At 45.6% G+C, this 22,236-nt stretch overlaps 1 long non-coding RNA gene across 2 annotated transcripts; it reads left to right on the top strand.

Annotated features, from left to right (window-relative positions):
• Positions 1 to 7,147: 7,147 nt before the first annotated feature.
• On the top strand, positions 7,148 to 13,431 carry LOC119009324. 2 transcript variants are annotated; one of them, XR_005071692.1, is made up of 3 exons: positions 7,148 to 7,378; positions 10,834 to 11,027; positions 11,188 to 13,431. It is a non-coding gene; the product is annotated as an uncharacterized LOC119009324 (long non-coding RNA). The 2 variants fall into 2 exon arrangements; XR_005071691.1 differs by having other exon boundaries at positions 10,834 to 13,431.
• The last annotated feature ends 8,805 nt before the right edge of the window (positions 13,432 to 22,236 follow it).

Raw genomic sequence — 22,236 nt, 5'->3', positions numbered from 1 at the left:
CATCGGGCTCCAGATTTGAGCCGGGAGATCAAACTAAACTGTCGGTTCGAGCGTCTCTTGGCTACCGCTTGACCTTTATGGAGACGGAGTGATAATCTCTGGACAGTGCCGAGCTGACGCTGTGAACGAGCCGATGAAAAAGAATAGTGCATCCTCTCCGACAACCGGCCGGCTCATCAGGCATGTGGCCCTGGCTGGCACGGAGGCAATATGAAACACATAAACCCGTCTGATATTAATGACTCTGTCGAGCTGAAAGCCTCTGATGATATTCGGAGATAGGCGCTAAATGTCCCCGAGTACTGGGAACACAACATTATATGCATTCATATAAATATCCCCCTCGTCTCAGCACAAGACTGCCTGTCCTTGAGTTCCCATGAAAATAATAAAGAGGTGGGCCTCTTGTAACTCAATACCCAGATATTGCCTGCAGTGGTGGCGCCGAGAGATGAAATGAAATCAGAACAAGGTGATGACAATGATGCCACTTGTGGTCGAGTTGGAGACTTAAGGATCCATTCCCCTCATATTTCAACTCCCCCGCCGCCTCCTCCTCCTCCTCCTCCTCCTCCTCCTCCTCCCTCTTTAGCCTCCCCTTGAGCACTCCTTGACATTACAGCTCTTGTAGAAGTAATCGAAAACCGGGTTCGCAAAGTGCCTCAAATAAGGCAATCATAACGCAATCGTAACAACAAGAAGTACCTGATTAAAACGACGACACGGGGGGAAAAAAACACAATGAAAACCGAGGAGAAAACAATCTGCGAGTGGAACAAAAACTGGCTGAATTTGTGGAATATATTGAGATTTTGAGCTTTTGCAGGGAGCATAATGGTGTAAAATCACATTCAAGTGAAAGTTGCAAGACTCGGATTGTTTATCTTTTACTGTTTGGTCCAAAATGAGGCTCAAACGAGCAAACGTTCGACAGGACGGCGAGGTAACTGACTTGGATACTCGAGTGTTTCATCTTCGACACACAGTTACCTCGTCAGCACTTTCCAAATCAGCTCTCAGATGTTGTTGTTTGGCGCCGTAAAAATCACGATAGCTTTCTTTTTCCACAGGAGCAAATCTCCTGTCATCATTTCTGAGATGAGCAGGCCTCTTTCCTCTGCTAACACGCTAACAAATGTGGGGTAAGGAAAGATTGCACGCTATCGAGCTGCACTGTTTTCTCTTGAGTGCAACAAGATGTTTTATGGATTTTAAATGCCTCATCAGTCTGGGAAGTTCTGGTGCTAAACACTTATGATACCAAACTGAGGATTTGTCTTAAAATGTGTTTAAGAATGATTAGATTCAAGAGAGACTGACTCAAGTCTGTCTTGGGGTCTCAGCCATCACAGGGTCACGTTCGCCACATAAACTCCCTCCTAGTTTTCTTCTACCAACTCCTGAAAACTCAGAGGGATTCGTCCCTTTCTGGGGGTTGACAAGAGCACCGATGCCATACGGAGTTTTCTAAAGACGCCAGTCGAGCATCTCCAGCAGCCAGACCCCCCTAATCAGTTCTTGAGACGAGCCAAGAGGCTGTCATCTCTGGGGGGGTCCCGACCGTCCTTTAACGCCCAGATCTGTCACACACCTGCCACTGTCTTTTAAAAAAAGAAGGGGTCTGAGAGGCGGCTCGTCCCCTGGATCTGTGCCGATGAGACGGGCTATCAGCCCCTCCTGCAGCACTTCAATAACAACACCGGTGTCGGGTTCCCCTCCTTCAGCAGCGCGCTACACATGGACGAGGGGGCAATCAAAGGCCAGCGTTTAACATTAGAGGAGATTGGCCTGAAGTTAACCCTCGCATGTCCGTCCCTCAAGAGCCACGACTCACGGCGAAGCCAGTGTCCGATTTCTCTGCTGGTTTACCCTCTGAACCGCGAGGACGGATGGAAAGAGCAGCTTAACCTCTTATCGAGACCTCGAGGGACGGGTAGCGCCGGAGCTGGACGGGCCCGAGAGGACCTTGATTTCATTACACGCCTGTTAGGAGTCGGCCTCTGTTGTCTCGCCGTCCCTGTTGTTTCCTGCGTGGGAATTCCCCTCAAACACCAAAGAGAACTGCGTGTTATGACTTACGTGAGACACAGAGACACCGATTAATTTGCAGAAACCTGAGCAGGGAAGCCGGACGGTCTCACATTTTCTATATTTTCCTTAAGCTAGATGTAAAAACTGGGACAGTTTTTAAATAAATACAAGAAAACGATTTTCTCACAGTGCAGATAGTTTCTTTTTTCTTCTGCCTTCAACTGAGGCGAGTGGAATCGTATCATAAGTGATTTCTAAATTAAAACAAAGACGCAGTTTGACGTTGTGAAGTGCTCTGGGATCATCAGAGTTTAAAAGTCCAATATATAAACATTTCTAGTTGAAAACATAAAAAAATGTCTAAAATCATCAACAGAATGTAAACAAATAACAAGTTAGCATGCTAACCAGCTAGCCACAGCCCGTCCCGGTCCAAAGCTTGTGAGCTGGTGCTGTTGACAGACTGCTAGCTGCAGGGCTAACTGAGCTAACTAGCTTTGGGCGGCTTGCTAGCATAGTTGGCAACAATTAGCATTTCCTTTGTTCTTCTTAAATATTTAAACTTTTAAACATCCACCACAGCAGATGATAATCCCACATGACTCTGACAGTTACTGGATTTTGGATTTAGAGTTTATTTAACTTAAGTATTAAAATATCTGAGGTTTTTTGTTTTTTTTTCTTTTTGTTCCCCACGACAGCAGAGTTTGTTTTCACAACTGGTTTCACTTTTATATCATTTTTCACTATTTGTTTTTCATGTATTTCTTTTACATTTAAAGTGATAAACTGCGTGTTTGGTGCCAGCGAATATCAAAGTGTTCATGTTTTAAATAAAGCAAAAAGGAACAAGTATTAAAACTCTTCAGAAACAGAATCAACAGCAGCTTATGTTTTTCTCTGTTTTACCGAATAATCCTCAGAAAGTCGCCGTCAGCAGCTTTAAGAAGAAGATTTCTGTGGATGAAGTCGCTCTAATGAAAACTGCTGACGCCTTTCGTCTGTGGATTATCACAGTGATTTTGCGGAGAGGAGACGCCGCCGCCGGATTCTTTAATGTCATTTTTCAACGCTGACAAAATTTCCATTTTAGCGTCCGTTGTATCCGGGTGGCAAGAACAAAATCAGGCCGAAGAAATCAGTAAAAAGAAATATGATCTTTTATTAATTTGAATGACTCGACCTTTTAATCCGCTCGTGAACCGAGGAAACGTTCCTGTTCAGAGTGTGTTGGCCCTGATTAAACTGCTCGTGATGCCAGATTTGCTCAAATTAGCTCAAATTGGGGAGAATGTCAAGGAAATCATTATCGCGTCCCGCTGCCCGGAGTGCGGTGCCACGGTCGATCAGCACGCCGCTCTGCCAAAACGTCTCGCTGCAACATTCCTCCGTCGGCCTCCAGCCTGCAGCTCCGTCCACATCGCTGAGAGACGCTGCAGCTTTTCTTTCCGAATATCACTCACGTTACCTGTTTTCTCAGCAAGGGGGGGGAGATGAGAGGAGGAATTAGAGTGGAATTATTTTGGGGGATGTTGTACTCGCTCTGAAATCTTCACACCCGACACTCACAAAGCGTGAGCCAGTGTTAAATTATGGGTGGCAGACATAAATAAAAATGGTAAACCCCCGGCTGGTTTTCAGTGTTTGGATTGGACGGCGCTTCACCGAGACCTTTTAGGCATCGCTGACGAATCCCACCGCAGATGGCACGACGATCCGCAGAGGCAATGAATAAAAGAGTAGGTGTTGAGCCCTAATATCCCGCGTCTAGGACGAGCGCCATCCCGAGGAGACGGCGACGGCCAAGTCAAACAGCAGAACTACACTCGGCATCAGTCGTGTTGTAATAGCCACCGCTGAGAACACCTCCTCTCATGTGCACTTACAAATTACTCAGAAGGTTTTGGTTTTTAAAATACCGACAACTGTTCAAACACTTCAAACCCGATGAGCTGCTGAGTTGTTCAGACAGTCGCTCACCCTTCATGAAGATCAGTAACGAGCAGCTAATTGAAAAAGAAGCTGACGTTCTTCTCGAGGTCGAGCTCAGCGACTTCTCTGTGCAATCAGATAATTCATCTGTTCTCTCTGAGCCGCCGTCAGACTCGATTCACGTCAGTCGAGCATTTTCTTCCTCACGTTTTACACAAGTATTTATTTCCTTCACGGTTTGTCTGAGCAGAATGTGTCCGAGCAGAGACATTACCGATTATTAGACGGCCCTTTTCTAGTTCCAGGCTGATGTCAGCTTTATTTTAAAGGAGCAAAAACTAAAATTCACTCATCATCTTCTCGCTCTCATGCGGATGGAAAGTCTGCTGAAAGTTTCAGCATTCTCCAAAACAACTGAAGTCGATGGAGACGTGTTTTAAAAACGTTAAAAAAACATAGAATGGCTCCATAAAGTTTATCCGATGTAATGGAACCCCTGAGATCCCAAACTGATGAGAAGATGTTATTTACATTTCACCGTAGCTGCTGAGCTAAAATCGTTAGCATGCACAAGCTCGACAGAGTTTAAAGGGTGTAAATAACGTCTTTTTTAAGAATAAATTTGGGGTCTCGGGGCTTCTGGAGACTTGGATTACATCCGACAAATTGTGAGGCACCATTTTCTGATTATTTTTAGTCGTCCTCGTCTGCTGTAGGTGTTTTAGGAGAACGCCGTGACGCTATTTATTCATCAAGCTCCAGAAACGTTTCACAGACTTCAGAAACTTCACCTGACTTTCCATTTCTTTTCAGTCGAGCTGTTCCTTTAAAGTGCAGCACTCGACTTAAAACGTTCTCAGTCGCGTCCCGTCATTATATCTCGGGGTGGAAGTTAACTGACTGCACTCAGATAACGGGGAAGGCTGCGGGGTTCACGGGACTGTCTGCTAAATTCACCAAAGTGTGCTGTGTAAGTGGAAGCGGAGACATAATTCATAACTCATTTACAGCCTGTCTCATAAGATCAGGATGACTCAGAATTTATGACGAGCCATTATTCTTATTAGGCTTGTAAAAGAAGGCATTAGCCCGCGCCGGGCGTTAGTAAATTTCACTTTACCTAACAAGGGGCCGGCGGAGGTGAGGGAACTGTTGCACTCAATCAGAGCTCTACAAGGTGATGGCAGGGTGCCCGACTTCATCAACTAGTACGAGGTGCTCTAAATTAATAAATGTGACTAATTGTATGAGCTGTGGAGGGGGGAACGGGAGGTGAGGAGCACAGAGGAGGTCGAGGGTTTTTTGTGTTGGAGGATCCGAGCAGCTGATGGCGTGCGAGGGACGGCAACTCATCACTGCACGTCGAATTAAACCCAATCCCTCTTCCTTCCATGAGATGATAGTGCAGGACAAAATAAAACAAACAAAGCGGAGGAGCTCCGATCCGTCTGCTCTGCTGCCCCACGCGGATCCCGATTCTGCACGGCAGCTTTAGGAAATCCGGCTGTCCCGGGGTGTGTCAAATCCCACACGGAGGACCCCGGAGGAGCGAGGAGCGCAGGGCCCGGGTTCTTTGATTCCCGCTTCGTATGACACGGTTCTCACATGGCCCGATCACTCCGCGGCCTCTGTCGGACAGCTGGGCCGAGCCGGGAGGCCATCCAGAGGGGGGGAGGAGGTGGAGGAGGAGGAACAGGTGGGGGGAGGCCGGATCGTTGGAAGCAGAAACTATCTGTGGGGTGCAAACATGAGGGCGGACGAGCCGAGCGTTTGATTTACATTTGGGACATTTTGAAGCTTTAAATTGGGGGATTTTTCAAACTGGGTCTTATTTTCATATCATGACTAGAAGTTATTCTAACAGTGAACTCACTAGACCTGTTATTTGAAGAAGTCAAGCATCAAGAAGAATTATATCAATCTGTGCAAAGACAGAAAGATGGAGTAACTTTAAACTCAGTGTCTTTAAAGCTGCAATAATCAATATTTTATATCGTTATGTTTCAAATAACTGTGTGACGTGAAAGAGGTTCATAGTAATGTTGATGGAATAGAATGATTTGAAACTTCTTGACAATATTCATATAAAACAAAATTTTAAAAAACACCTTTTTCGATGCTGCTGCAAAAAGAAAAAACAGGCTTTTGGTTCACACTACCAGACTCCACTGATAAAATAAAATCTTTCAGCTCATTGTTTTGGTTTTGAACCAAAAATACTTAACAACACCTGCAGCACCGACCACGAATAGCCTCGAAGTCACCAGACTCCATTAACAAAAGCTGTAATTCTACCTCACAGATAATCATAAAACGTACTTTATTCAAACGCAACAGAAACAAAATAAAACTGACAAAACTAACTGGTTTTAGTGAGTGATAATTTGTTTGTTATGCTGTGATCTGTGAGGTAAAATTACTGGCTTTTTCAATGGAGTCTGGTGGCTTTGAGGAGAGCGATGTGAGGACTGTTCCTGGTGAAACAAAACGGTCTGCTGGTATCATTTCTACAAGTCGAAGCACTTTTACTTTTACATTTGCCCCCAAGGAGATGGTTCTTCTCATTTAAAACACTAAAATATGTAAAAACTGCGCCTGGGTTTAGAAATACCAGAACTTCCCTTTAAGCTTGGTGAAACATTCACACCAGAACCCCTCGAGGGAAATGTTAATAACAAGGATAACACATGAACAGAAGCAATTAATTAGTGTGTTTTGTGTCACGCAGCTGTCTCACCTCCAGGCCGGGGTGATAAATCCAGGCCGACTGCAGTCATCAAGTGCATCAGTTCCACCATCAGCGAGCGTTGTTTCACTCGTAGGCTCTGTTTTTGTGAGAAATACTCTTTATTAAGCCCCCCGAGGGTGCAAACACCATTAAGGAATATGAATTCCATCCCACTCACGCCATCATCGGATCCACCCAGAATCAAATTAACATCTGCTGTTGTTTTACTCCCAATTTGCAAAGTGACATAAAAGTGCCGTAAAATTCAGGAGGGGTCGCTTTAAGCACGAAGGATGTAAATATGTTGCGTAAGAAAATGTAAAATTAAGGCAGAGTCGACGCTGTGATGTGATGTGTTTCCCCCCCGCTGACAGTTTCTTATGGGTTTTTTTTTTTTGAGCAGCGAGACGTTCGTCCATCATCATCATCATCCGCAGCCGCGGATCTCCTCGCTGATCACACACACACAAAACAAAACAAATGGTGAATCTCCGACAGCGGGACACAATGCTTCATCCTGCCCAATCCATTAACCCCGAACACCAAGCTGCTCCCACACTGACGGCAGAGAGCGCCGATAGAGAGAGGATTAAAAAAGGTGCAGTGGATGGAGAGAAGGGAAAACAAGGACTGTATGTGGAAGAAGAGATAAGGAGGCGTGCAGGAAAGAGGATGGAAGAAGACGGGGTAAATAATGATGCGAATGGTGAATCATGATGAGCTCTAACGACCTCTACAGCTTAGATTTCTACATTAAACACACACAAGACGTCACATCATCACAACATTAGCTTCTGGGAACTTAGCATTAGCTGTTAACTCCTCGTGCAGCATGTAAGTGTCGAACTGCTGCAGAGGTAAACTGTCAGCTGTACGTCTGATAACCCAGCAGCCGTGACGACACCGAGGTTTATAATCGGGCTTTTAATGTGGCGGTGTCTTCCTGGCGCTTATGGGAAAACAGTAGCACCAGCAGCCGCCACCAGCGCCGGCAGGTTTTGGGGAGAAGTCAGTGTGTCTTCATTAAAGCCAGACCGCAGAGAGAAGAGGAGGAGGAGGAGGGAGGCCTCCTTCGTCTCCCCGCCGGCTTTGTCAGACCTCCTTTGTAATTACACCAGACCTCCTCCTCCCGCTGTAATTAACAGCAATAGGATGTGTGCAAGTGATTCAGCCTCCTGCTTTGTCATGCTGATATGTTTCAGCTGGGTGGGCTGAAACCTCTCAAACTGCTGCTGAGTGGAAATATGGATGATTCAGTTTTTTACTCCCTCGTGAGATAAATATACACACATGATACACACGATATGTATTTGTGTTTTCTCTGCGATCACCTGGGTGTGACCTCCTGTCAGTTAAACTTCCCGACATACACTATATTACCAAAAGTATTCGCTCACCTGCCTTTACTCATTCTATGAACTGAAGTGCCATCCCATTCCTAACTCATAGAATTCAATATGATGTCGGTCCACCTTTTGCAGCTATTACAGCTTCAACTCTTCTGGGAAGACTGTCCACAAGGTTGAGGAGAGTGTTTATAGGAATTTTTGTCCATTCTTCCAAAAGCGCATTGGTGAGGTCACACACTGATGTTGGTCGAGAAGGCCTGGCTCTCAGTCTCCGCTCTAATTCATCCCAAAGGTGTTCTATCGGGTTCAGGTCAGGACTCTGTGCAGGCCAGTCAAGTTCATCCACACCAGACTCTGTCATCCACGTCTTTATGGACCTTGCTTTGTGCACTGGTGCACAGTCATGTTGGAAGAGGAAGGGGCCCGCTCCAAACTGTTCCCACAAGGTTGGGAGCATGGAATTGTCCAAAATGTTTTGGTATCCTGAAGCATTCAATGTTCCTTTCACTGGAACTAAGGGGCCAAGCCCAGCTCCTGAAAAACAACCCCATACCATAATTCCTCCTCCACCAAATTTCACAGTTGGCACAATGCAATCTGAAATGTACCGTTCTCCTGGCAACCTCCAAACCCAGACTCGTCCATCAGATTGCCAGATGGAAAAGCGTGATTCATCACTCCAGAGAACGCGTCTCCACTGCTCTAGAGGCCAGTGACGGCGTGCTTTACACCATTGCATCCGACGCCTTGCATTGCACTTGGTGATGTGTGGCTTGGCTGCAGCTGCTCGGCCATGGAAACCCATTCCATGAAGCTCTCTGCGTACTGTACTTGGGCTAATCTGAAGGTCACATGAAGTTTGTAGCTCTCTAGCAATTGACTGTGCAGAAAGTCGGCGACCTCTTTGCACTATGCGCTTCAGCATCCGCTGACCCCTCTCCGTCACTTTACGTGGCCTACCACTTCGTGGCTGAGTTGCTGTTGTTCCCAAACGCTTCCATTTTGTTATAATAGAGCTGACAGTTGACTGTGGAATATTTAGGAGCGAGGAAATTTCACGACTGGATTTGTTGCACAAGTGGCATCCTATGACAGTTCCACGCTGGAATTCACTGAGCTCCTGAGAGCGGCCCATTCTTTCACAAATGTCTTGTTTCACAGTCTGCATGCCTGAGTGCTTGAATTTGTACACCTGGGGCCAGGCCAAGTGATTAGAACACCTGATTCTGATCATTTGAATGGGTGAGCGAATACTTTTGGTAATATAGTGTAGATGAAGTCATGCGTCACTTTTCTGTCGCCACAACGACCTCGCCCCTCTCTGGGTGAACTTTATTACTTTATTTAATGATTCTGGTGAAACTGGGTCATGTTTTCTTGATTTCCCTCTGTTGCTCTGGACAGATAGCTTCACTGTTGCTAAAGTAAATGCTAACAAACGTACTGAGCAGCAGGTTCTCGATGAACCTGTAGCTGTGTTGCTAAAGTGAGCGCTAACTGCTGCTAAATGTAGTTAGCGGTCGTTAGCTCGGTCAGCGGTCCTTGCTGACTCCGCCCCGCGTTGCCAGGTTGTTCACCTTTTTACCTCAAATGTCACTTTACTTTCTTCACATGACGTCTCATCTGATCTGAATCTGATCTGCAGGAATAAATCATCGTGTTTGTAATTCCAAGTTTAACAATTAGGGACGAGTGCTCTCGATGATGCTTTTGGTTGTTCCCTATAAAAAAAGAAAGACTTCGAATGAATACCGTCATTATCGGACCTGGCCGGGTCACTCAGGAGTCTCTCTCTGACACCTTCTTTGTGCTCACAGGAGCATGTTAACACAAACATCTCCACTGACTATATATCACGTCGTGCTTCCAGAGAACTGAAAGGTATCGACAGCACTGCGCTGACAAATGGAGAAAAAACCCAGCCTGGGTACAAGAAGACAAAGAGAGCAGAGATTCTGGTTCTTAGCGGGAAAAAGAGGTAGTTAAAAAGGGACAAACTCCATTTTTAATTAGCACCCCGAGTCTCTGAGCTGTAGTAAAAACTCCCAGGATGGTTGGAAAATGATATTGTGCCATTTACAGAGATAAGTGCTTTTCCAGTCTTTGGCTCGGACAGAAATAGGTTGTGTGTTTGAGCTCCACTTAATGTTTACCTGGCCCTCCGCCACCGCTTCACTGTTCTGTGGTGTCTAGACGGAGGCGTTTCAACACAGATGTTTACGGTCCGTGACCTGCGTCTGCTCCCTCAGGTGAAGTTTCTCAACACGCAAAACATTTCTGCAGCTCTGGGGACGACAAACAAATCACTCCACGCAGGTCATCAGCAGAACCCAAGTCCTCAGAAGACCTGAGACCCCAAATCCATTTAAAAAGACGTTATTTGCTCTGTTTCAAAGCTGAAACGTTCACCGTAGCCATTAAGCTAAAAGCACCAGCATTCACCCACTCTGAAATGAGTGAATTATCTCTTCCCATCTGGTGTAATTCAAGCCTCCAGAAGCCCTCGAGATCCCAAACTGGTTTCAAAGGATGTGTTTCAACCATTTAAAAGCCAAAATATTCACCGTAGCTGTTAAGCTAAAAGTGTTAGCATGCACCCCGTCAGACAAAGGCACACAAGGGTGTAAATAACAGCTGTAAGGAGCCATTTTATATGTTTTCTTTGGCTGTTTCTTTATGTTTTAGTCCAATCTACTTCAGTTGTCTTCCAGAAACGTGGAAATGTGGAAACATAGAAGGAGATAATGTTTGAATTTACAGTTTTAGGGTAAACTTTTCCTTTTTTTTCCAAAGTTTTGACACATCTTTGTTGACATCTCGGTGCATCCCGATGCCAACATGAGGATCCTCACAATGCAAGGACGAATGTGTTGACCGTGTCACGAAGAGACGTCGGCCGTGATGAATCGCCCCGAGTGACACATTGAAATTCTCCCGCTGCCACAGACGGAGGAGGAATGTGATGAATGCGCCTTCGTGTCGCAGACGTAAGTGCTCCCATAGATTACTGCAACACATCGGACGCCACCTGACACAAATGTGTTTCGATGACGGCTCATCTTTCTTCCCAACTCATCGCTGTGTTTCTATTTTGTTTTGTTTTTTTTCCCCTTTCCTCAATATGCCGAGGACCTTTTGGACAAATAGGTTCAAAATATCATCCAATCACAGCCGGGTTTGGAGACAGAAGATGGAGCGGCGGAGAGTTCTGAGTTCTTCGGCCAGAGAGCAAAGATCCACCAGGGTTCATAAAACACACGTTGTATTAACGAAGACGTCCCTCGGCATCAAACGCAGCCATCTGACTCCGCCTGTTGTCGTAACAACAGCATCAGGGCGGTAACAGCTCTTCCTCACCACATCAAAACAGGAGATGCATGCAGAGAACGTCCGACAGGAGACGTCCACGTCTCGACTTGTCAGCGGAGAATCCCTGAGGAACATTTGTTCACACTCATCGGTCGAAAATAAATAGAACCACCCGCCTGATCGCTGTGAGAGCGGTATGATGAGCATCTTGTAGCTCATGTTCATCCCTCCTCACCGCTCCAGAAGCTTCGTCCTCTGTCTGCAGCTGGGAGCGATTTAACCGACATCCATCCTGTGATGGAGTAACGAGGGTGATACAGGATCGTGACACCCGGTGACCTCAGCTAAAGACCTGACCGGAAACTCAGACGCAGAGAGGAGAAGCTTTCAGTCACCGTCAGGGTCAAACTTTTTTGTAAAGTCGCTGTTAGTAACGACCAGCTGGTGAACACAGAGGAGCTGCTGAAGAACCAGATATTTCCCTCAGGAGCTGGTGGAGACCAAATCAGAGCTAACAGGCAACTTTCATTCATCGTGTGAGTTAATGATGCTAATGCTGCTTTTTGTCTGTTGGATGTAAACAGACAGTTAACACACGAGCCACAACAACTCCACAAACTTCAACGTCCAAACATCCATGAAAATAATCGAACAGTTCAACAGTTTTTCTTACAAATTACAGACTAATTAGATGATTATCTAGGACCAAGTCTGGCAAAACATTAGCATAGTTATGTCCGACTGCAAACCAAAGACTTTTAGACTCACAAAATGGTCGACATCTGATCCTTTTTGACATAAATCATAAATACTCGCTGCAGGATTAAAAGCAACACAACCTGCTGACAAACAGAAATGTAGAGATGATTTTATGCTGCTGGAACTAAACCGAGTTCTCTTGATCGAGAAAAGACCAAACAACAAGTGAAAACCAGAGCTCGGTGCTGGAGAACCTGTTTATAAGAGAGCAGAAGGATGTTTTCACAACATCACTGATTCATAAGCAGCTGTGGTTCTGTGGTTCTGTGGTGTCGAGCCTCCGGGCTGAAAGGAGACGCTGTTATTAATCTGCAGCGAGCACACAGAAGCTGCAAACAAGCAACAACCTGAACACTTTGTTTAAGACGACACCTGCGTGCGGCTGACGTACGTTTAATTAAGTCATTCGTGAACAAAACTGTCAGCAGCTTCAAAAATCAAATGAATCCAAACAGATTGAGAGATAATCACGAGACGAGGCGATGAGGTCGTCAGCCGGCGTCTCAGATCGTGTGACCTGATGAATATTTGATCTGACATCACCTGCGTTTGTTTACACGGCACTAACGATGTTTCACTGACTGTGATCTCTCTCTCTCTCTCCACGTCGTCGTCTGGGACGCAGCGTTTCTCTTCACTGGATTTTGTTTGTTGTGGCGAGAGACGGGGATCGAGGTCAGAGCGCAATCTGCTGAATACAAAACTGAATCCATGATTCATTACACGTCTGTGTGTTTCAGTGCGTGACACGGGGCGGGAGATAATGAAACCCCGACCTGTTTTATTGGTTTATTACGCTGCCGTCCATCTCCCGCTTATTAGCATAACATCATCTGATTCTTTTTCATATCACACACCAGTTTCTCTCACAACAAATTACTTTGTCAGAGTCCAAATGACTCAGAGGACTGTATTTGCAGGATTATAAAGTGATGAGGGCGATGACAGGAAAGGCTGCTTCCTGTCCAGACGGCGAGGACGGGGTGCTGATGTGGAACACGGGCCCGGGGCACATCCCCGCCTCCCCGCACGCCGCCCATTATCTCCCATAGGGTACAAAGCAGCCCCGCTATGGCGAGCATTTCCTGCTTCCTCTCCCGGCGGCGCGGCCAGGTACGTGTACGAGGCAGCAACATGACTTCCCACTGCAGCCACAGCTGGAGGACGGAGGACGGAGCGGAGCGTCTCGCTGGGTCGTGGCCTCGGCATTTAGTAGGCAGGAAGCTTCGTTAAAGAACAAAGCTGCTCTGTGTTTTTGAAGTTACAGGAGCGCGCTCAGCGAGGGCGTGAAGTTCTGGGAAGAATAAAAAAAAATAAAATGTAGTCTCACACTGTTAGTTATTCTAGCTCAGCTGAGAGGAGATCAGTGGGCAGCATCAGCAGACAAACATGCTTCTGTAAGTTCAGGGTTCAGATTTCAATCCTGTAAATAACGATTTGGATTATTCTTAAACTGTAGGATTTTGATAATGTGCTCCTTTTTTTCCTGACAGCTTCTGCAATCTGCTGATCTTCATATCAGGAGCTCCATCACGGCGCTCTGGATCAAGCCATAAATAAAAAGTTGTCGTTGTGAAAGCGTTAGCGTGCACAATTAAAGTATATCGTAGTGAGACAAGTGTTTTAAAAAGGTGCAAACAGGAGCAGCATCATCAGAGTAAGTGCTAACTGCTGCTAACTGTATTTTCCTTTTGCATCCATGACTGTAGCTACTGTTAGCTAGTTAGCTCAGTTAGCCTCAGAGCTAGCCAGACTACCAGTCTGTTTACACCTCTCACACAGGAGCTTTGGAGAAGCTAGGAGGAAAAGGTTGTCAGGTCCAAGGCTAGCTGGTTAGCATGCTAACTTCAGTAGATCTCTCTGACACAGAACGTAAATCTATTTGACGTCACGTTGAAACAGCACAGCTGTTGACTCACGTGTCAGCAGAGACAAACAGGTCGTCCTGAGGACAGAGGAACAACGAGTAAAAAAATAAATCGCAATTTCACACGACACTGACAACAGGATTTGTCATTTTGCTTGGAAGACTTGAACAAAAACATGCCTGATGAAGTGAACTTTCAACAAGTGTGTTTGCGTATTTCGATTACGCAAAACGTCATAAATCTGTTGGTTTGTCCTCCGCTCCCCCCTCGAGGGCCTCAGGTGACTCATTCCTGCTGCGACGGCTAAACAAAGACGGCGGGTTTGTTTTCGCCACTTTGTTTAAAGACTTCGCTGAGAACACGTCTGTCCCTGAACGCACAGCTTGGGCCCGAACAAAACGTTTCTCCCTTTTCATGCATCTGACACGGCCGTCCGTCTGCTGCTTGGCTCGGCTTAAGCTTGATGCATCTGTTTGTGGGGAGGAGAAAAAAAAAAGAAAAAAAAAACACCTGCATATCTCTCTCCCAGCTGAATTGCTCAGAAGTGCTGCCAAGTAGAACTGGACAGATGTGGGGACTGGATCTGCAGCAGACAACTCCATCACTCTCCCCACTCATCCCTGTGTATAAATCTCTGTCTATCACGGCCGCTGCAGTCGTCCTCTGAATCCCATTAGTTTTTGTCTGCCTGCTGCAAAGGGCGTCGGGGAAGGGCGTCGGGAGGGAGGGGAAAGAAAACGTGGAGACAAAAGGAGCTGCTGCTGCTCGACACGCTGCGCACTGTAGGTCAGCGGCAACATGTGTGGTCCATCATGCCTCGACGTATTCTCATCCTATGCGGCGGCGAGCAGCCATCCACACGTTAGACTAACGACGTGTCCGCTCTTGTTCGGCGGCAGATTGAGTCACAGAAGAAGTCAACGAGGACAAGATGTCAGAGGCCGCTTCCTCCAAACCGCTTCATCACGAGTGTTTTTCTGTCCAGAGCAGCGACATGATGTCCGCCGATGTAACAGAGTTTATTACGTTTACTGGAAATGTTGAAAACTTCTGTCTCCTTTTTTCTCCGTCCGTCCGTCAGATTCTCTCTCGCTCTCGTCTCGAGAACACAGTTTTCCTGAAATGTTTGCTGGCATGAAGACGACAAAAAGATCTTCAGCCCAAATCCTTTCCACCCGTCCTGGATCGCGCCTGTCCGGGCTGATTTCATGAGGCGAGTCATGAAGTCCAACATCATAAAATCCACACATGTGGCTTAAAAAAAGTTCACTTCAGGTTTACTGGAACTCGTTTTTATAGTTTTGGCCACGAGTCTATCGATGTGAATCACATTGTGACTGAAGTTAATCGCTAGTTTGATGTGAAACCGACAGACAAGGCAACAAACAGGAAGAACATGCCGGTAATTTAGCCAATCAGTGAAGGTATGAACCAAAATGTACATTATCCAGCTTCCTGGATGAACAAACTCTGCAAAAATATTATAGAGACACAATCACAAAAAGAAAACATAGTGGAAAAAAACACAAGAATTAAAACATAGAATTTGGGTTGAAAATCATTTAATACTTGTGAAATTCTCTCAGGATTTAGTGAAATACTCTAAATGTTAGAAAATAATTAGTAACATAAGTGAAAAATGGGGCATAATAGGCAGATTTATGATACGTTTTAGAATATAAGATGAGTTTAAAGTTACACACAGTCATTAATCTCAGCTCACATCTTGTTAACAGAACTTCTTGCTGTGTTATTCGGCTGCTCTGAGTTTCTGTTTAACCTCCATTTCTCAGCGTAGCTCCAAATAAAGTGGTTTTATCTTATCCGGCTTGTTTACAACCTGTGTGACTGTTTCTCTCCCCTACAGACTGATGCCTGCGTTTATCTCAGCAACGGTTGGTCGGTTGATAGAAATGTTGCCGTATCTACAAAAATAAAGCATCATTTTATCTTAGTTTTATCTGAGAAATATGCAGTTGAATTTCCACATTAGTCTCCAGAGTTTGTGCACAGGAGTAATATTTCAATTTTGGGTAACAGCTCCAAGAGACTGTGCGGAGAATATCTGTGAAATTTGCTTCTTAATGAAGTCAAAGCACCAAATTTTACGTTTTTGCATGTTCACCTGACCTGCTGAACCATCTGTATCCTGGATGACAATTACAGTTTAATTCCCACAAATTTAAATACTTATTTCCCAACCAAATCTCCAGAATTAAAAAAGGTCAGCCACGTTTCTGCTAAACCACAGATACGTTAAAATCAACACTTCTTTATGTCGCAGCCTCACGTTCACTCAAACTGCCGTCGCTCGTTTGGACACCTTGTGGATTCAAATTACGCAGAAACGAAACGTAACGTTACGTCCTGGTGACCGCGGTGTAACCTGAGGAAGCATCAGGACGCTACGCTGATGTTAGACGGCCATATAACAAAACAACACAGATGTTTGTTGACTGATCAGACTGAAGAATCTCAGCTTGATTTAATCGTATATCAACATATTAATGGTTTGATTTGATTCCTGTGTTTACAAGACGTGTAATCCACTCAGTTTTTTGTCTCTCGGTGGTTCTGAGACACCGTTAACCTCCCAGTGTTTCCAAGTTATCGGTCCGTTTTTTGACTCTATCTTCTGGAGACGGTGGACTTAACGTCCTGTTTTAATCATGCGGACCAGATGTGTGAGACGTGTGAGTTTGGGGAACGAGCCACCGTTAACGCCGCTCACCCGTTAAGCCTCGCGCGGAGGCTTTCGGGCTGCGAGGTGACGCATTTCACATTTCTGTTTCACACTCAGCTTGTCGGGCCGTCTCACTTCACGCTGGTAAAAATGCACTTTGGCACCGCCGGGGTCCCTTTGGGGTAATAGTTGAAGCCCAGTTTCTTGTTACAGTCTTGTGAATTTGGTCGATGACATTCCTGCTCCGCTAAAAGACATGATTGCTTCTCGTGGCTCGGGAAAAAGCGTCCGATCCTTTGACCTGTGAATTGGATCTCTGGGCCAATAACCGGCGTGAAACATTCTTGGTTACTTCCTTGGCTTGTCACTTGGTACGTATTAAATATTGGACATGAAGGGTGTGTGTGCGGTGGAGAAGGCAGCGACTACAAAGGCATTATTCACCGAGAGGAGGGCGGGAATGAAAGCCAGATTGGACAGAACCAACAAAAGGAGCCGGAGATGAAAGCCCGCTGCATCGGTTCAAGTGTCCTGAGAGAGAGAAGTTGCTCTCTGGACGGGTTCTGAAACGAGATGCGAGGCAGTGGAAGTCACAGCCACGGCGTGCGGTTCTGGTCACGCTCGTTTAAAAGCGCCTCACCCCGCTCGCTTCCCCTCGCCTCCGCCGGTGCGTGAAAACAAAAACACCACGTCTGCTTTGATGAGAACGTGAGTCCGATCAGCGCCGGGCGCCCCGACGCTCGCCGCCCCGACGTTAGACGTGTAGATGGTGCGTGACGGTCTTTTTTCAACCTCAGTGTGAATCTCCAGTAGATGTTAAACTGAAGTGAATTCACATTTTAGCTATTTAAAAGGAGAAGAGAAATTAAAAAAACAAAATTTTCTTCCCCGCTGCAGCGTTACTGTGCTGTAATTACCAGTTTGTAGCTTCTAAATTAATTAATTTAGTTTCTCGGCTGCGTTTTAACTGTTTCGACGTGCTCACAGACAACATTTCCTGTAATGCTCCTTCATAATAAAAGACTTTAAATGACCAACTAACAGGGTTCCCACTCCTAATCTAGAGTCATTTTCCATCTAGCCGATATTACACAAATATCTTTCTTAATTAATTACGTTGTAGGAGGTTGTAAGTAAGTTGTAGGAAAACAAAACGTGTTTGTCACTGACTTGTAGAGATCGAGATAAGCACTTTATTAGTTTGAAGACACACCTTCACAAGCAGGTAGACGAGCAGAAATCACCAACAGAGATTAAAACTGCAGCTAAATGTGAGATATGTTGCGCTCCTCTAGTCTGGAATCTGTTGGCGGCCTCCAAAATGAAAAAACAAGACGTTGTGCTGCGAACATGCTCGTCAGAAATCTGTCAGTACTCCACTGTGAGCCGATCGGTTTCTAGAGAAGACGATAATCTCCAAAAATGGAAATATGGAAAAAGAAACATATAGATTATTTCATAATAAAGGCTCGATCACTTCAAAACAGCTGTCGTTTCTAGCTGGCTTTACTTTGGGACTAGATGTGGATCAATACACATTTGATGCTCTATTGATGGTTTAATGTGTGTGTGTGTGTGTGTGTGTGAGAAGGTCACTCGGTGCATCTGTCAAACATTTTTAAACAACAACGGAGCAGTTTTTGGCTCAGAAATGTTCCAAAACATCATATTTTTATTGTCGTATGATATAATTATATTGACAAAATACTTCTAGCTGTTGAAAATGGACCCTCGCCAGTAACGCTGCACAAAAAACACACACACTCACTTATTCACAATGAGAGGAGGAAAAAAAAAAAAATCTACAGCGGAGCGAGACCCGGGTCCAGAGAGCATGTGTAAATCTCATTAGCTGTATATCCAACTGTCCTGCTCGTGCAATTACTAAATAATAAATGTGAAATTAATCAGAAAAAGGGCTCGGTGTTTGTGCAGAGGGGGATTAATCTTGTCCTTGTTGCGCCAATGGTGAGAGGTATTATTCATGAACCCTCCATCCTCCTCCTCCTCCTCCTGGAATGAGAAATATAACTCCGAGCCAAGAGAAAGCATTTACTCTCCAGCTCCGCGGACCCTGACAAAACAGAGTTGTAATTACGTGAAATTATTGATATAAACAAACTGATGAATCGCCTCTTGCCCTCTGCGTGCAGATGAATTCACGGTATCTGTTCGTTTTGAACGAGGGAGGAAAACGAGGGGATGGCGAGAGTAACGTGGTGTTGATTGGAGGAGCGATTCTGCTTTAAAAAAAAAAAAATCAATGCAGGATAAATATTATTTCATACTGGGACGATTACCAGTAAAGAAGCGGAGGACGCCGGGTGTTTCTAGCACAGACGGAGAGTACTTAAAAATGTTTAGGAGCCACTCGAAAAACTGGTCGTAGCACTTAATTGAAACCGTGCTGCTCTCAGGAGAAAGTGTCTGTGCCAAACGCAAATCTGCCCGGCAGTAAAGAGGAACAGTTAGGGAATCTTTAACGGGCCGCAATCCATTACGGAGAGTCATAAATGTCCCCGGGAATATACACATCATTGCAGAAGTGGGGGGATGTGACCGTACTCTCGCTGGAAGACTCATCCTCATTTATGTGGCCATAAGCTGAGCTTTTATTGGGAGGACTTTGTGTAAGTTTGTGAGAGTAAAGCCGGAGCCGTTACGAGGGTCTTAATCTCCGTTTGCGTCGCGCCCACATCACGATTGTTGAATTCTCCAATTTCCTTTCAATAATACTAAAAAAAACAGAAAAGAAAGATGGTTCCCGCTGCTTCCCACGGCACGCCGAACATACACAATGAGCTCACTGGAGTCCATATAGACCTCGAGCCGCTGCGCTTTGACTCCTCTTACATTCACGTCAATCCCGGTGATATATTCAAACCTGTAACAAATTACTCACTCCCCCCCTTCCAGCCGCCCCGCGGACGACAGGGGCGTCTCGCCCTCTGATTGGTGGGATTTGCTCTCATTTGTCTTTGACAACCAGCGTCGGACAGCCAGTAGTGCCATTCATCTACCGTGTCACAGGCGAGACCAGGGGAGTCGAGCTGTGAGGGGGAAGTCTGGTCCGTCGGTGCCAGGTAGAGTCTTTGTCTCAGGGATCTGCTGTGAGATATGACTGGCAGCAGATAGAGTGAAGACAGTATGTTGGATCTCTGCATTAAAATGTCTAAAAACGACAACATCTCTGACGTTATGTTACCCCAAATGTTTCCAACATGTTGAAAGTCCTGATTTTGCTCCAGGTGAGCTGCTCGTCTGTCGGGATATCTTCCAGTGAGACGGAAGATAATGTGAATAAACTTGAACACGTCGACTTCGTCTGAGAGCATTTCTGCCCGAGTCTCGTCATCAATAGCAGCTGATTACAAATGAAGACTCCCATGATCCCACGCTGCTCAGGTCTTCTGACTGAAATCAGCGTTTTTAAAGGTGTAGCTTGTAAAAAAATAAAATAAAAAGGTGTAGGGGACCAACAACCTCTGCTGCTCTCTGCCAGGTATCATCAGCTGTAGCTAAAAATAATTAGCTAATTACTATTTCATATTTATTTTGACCAAACCAAAGTCGATTGTGAAAACGAGGTCACGTTTGAATGAAGTGTGTTTAACGGTGAGTCAGCGAGGTTACTGAGGGTGTGCAGATGTTTGGTGAGGAACAAAGACGTGAGATTATTTCTTATTTTGTCGACTTATTGGTAAAATGTGTTAAAGTAATATTGATAGAGGACCGTTGTCAAACGTCAACGCTGCGTGACGTTTTTGAGTCATGACTTATTTGTGAAAACATGCGCAGCGCGTGGCGAGGACCGGTCAGTCATCCGTGTGACAGGCTGAGATTTAATGAGGCGTCTTCGTCTCATTCATCAAAATCCAGAAGTCAGATGTCACACGGGCTCCTTCAACGAGCTGCTCGAGGGTCAATGTTCGAATTAGTGCAGTAATGTCATAAAAACAAAGGTCTAGCTGTGTTCAGAGGGGAAATGTTACATTTATTATCTTTAAATTCAGGACTTTAGATGGCAACATCAGGTTGTAGGTGTGATGACAGGAGGGTGGAGGACGGTCAGTGTAAACAGAGCGTTACTGACGAGTCACATTAGCTCGGTGTCGGGCTGCGACCCCACGACCTCCTCACCTCCCTCCCTCCCTCTCCATCACCCGCCGCGGACAGTTCGCCCTTCAGCAGTTTACACTGTGAACACGTCCAACCAAACAAATCCACGCTTCAGAGAGATGCTCTCAAAACCTCTGGTGCTCATCAAGTTTTCATGATAAATAATGTTTTCTTAATGATGACTTCTGAAATAAACGACTGAAGAGAAACCTCGTGGCGTCTCTTTTGTCCGTCTGCTCCGCGGCGTCGCCTTCACACGTCCGACACATGAAGCCGTCTTGTGAAATTAACGTGACATTATTACGGATTAAAAGGCAAAAGCGTCTCTCTCTCTCTGTTGTCGGCGGCTGACGTGTCTCTGTTCAACATTATTCACAGAGCGTTCTTTGATCCTCGATGCCAACTTTCACAAAAGCATATTTCAGGGTTTTACAGGCACTTTTATAGGCACACCTGGAGATTGCCCTATAAAAAAGGTCACAAATTGAAATATTACGAGTGTTGGGAATCTGCTCGGCACCTTTTCCGCCTCGCCAAACAACAGCCCTGTTGCATATTTATAATAATTTAACTCAGTTTGTTCCTGACTTGACAGAAAAGGTACAAAACATCCTCCTGTCAAACTTTCTGCGTCTCCTCATTCTCACTTTGTCTCTCGGACGAGGTGACGGAGACGAGCTCCGAGTTAAACTCCCTCCCAGTCGCTCTTTGAATCGACTCGGCTCCAATTCTTCTGTTCTTGCTATAAAAAGCCGGGGTTATCGCTCCTTTTAGCCGAGCCGGAGCGGTTTATGGTCGCAGCGGTCTCTCTGGATCGCTGCCACAGCGCGAGAAGTCTGAACGGCTCCACGCTCGCCGAGACGGAGAAGAGACGAGCATGTTGACATCTTGTTTTCAGGCGGCGGCCCAGATGTCTTCGACACGTTGAGAATCCTTTGAACACTCGGCGCTGGACTCGATCCAGCCGCCAGAATAAAATGTTGGCGTTGTGCGTGTCTGCAGATACTTTACATTTGTGCATTTCATACCTAGCATAGCAACATTTCTACAATATGTAGCGTTAAGTTCAGATTACATGAACAGATAGGAGGTGATTTTCTCATCAGCAGGTGGACGTTGGGACAGTTCTGAGGCGTGTTTGTGGCGACACAAACAGGAAACCAGAACAAAAGCACAAACATTGTTACAACATGAAGTTACAACATGAGTCTTCTTTTTATTTATTTATTTGACAGCTTTAGTTATCAGTCGGATGAGAGCATTGACAGCCCCCTCATGTCCGTGTAGCAAATATGAGCCAGCAGCCGGTCAGATTAGCTTAGCATAAAGACTGGAAACGGGGGGAAACTGCTAGCGTGGCTCTCTGTAGCACCTCGCATTAAATCTTCTGCAGCTTTTCTGTATTGTCGTGACTTCCTGGAGTCCAGCAGCAGCACCGATCTTCTCAGCTCGTACTCG

Source organism: Acanthopagrus latus, chromosome 20 (genome assembly GCF_904848185.1).
Source record: "Acanthopagrus latus isolate v.2019 chromosome 20, fAcaLat1.1, whole genome shotgun sequence".
Taxonomy (NCBI): domain Eukaryota; kingdom Metazoa; phylum Chordata; class Actinopteri; order Spariformes; family Sparidae; genus Acanthopagrus; species Acanthopagrus latus.
This window is presented reverse-complemented; position numbering and strand designations above follow the sequence as displayed.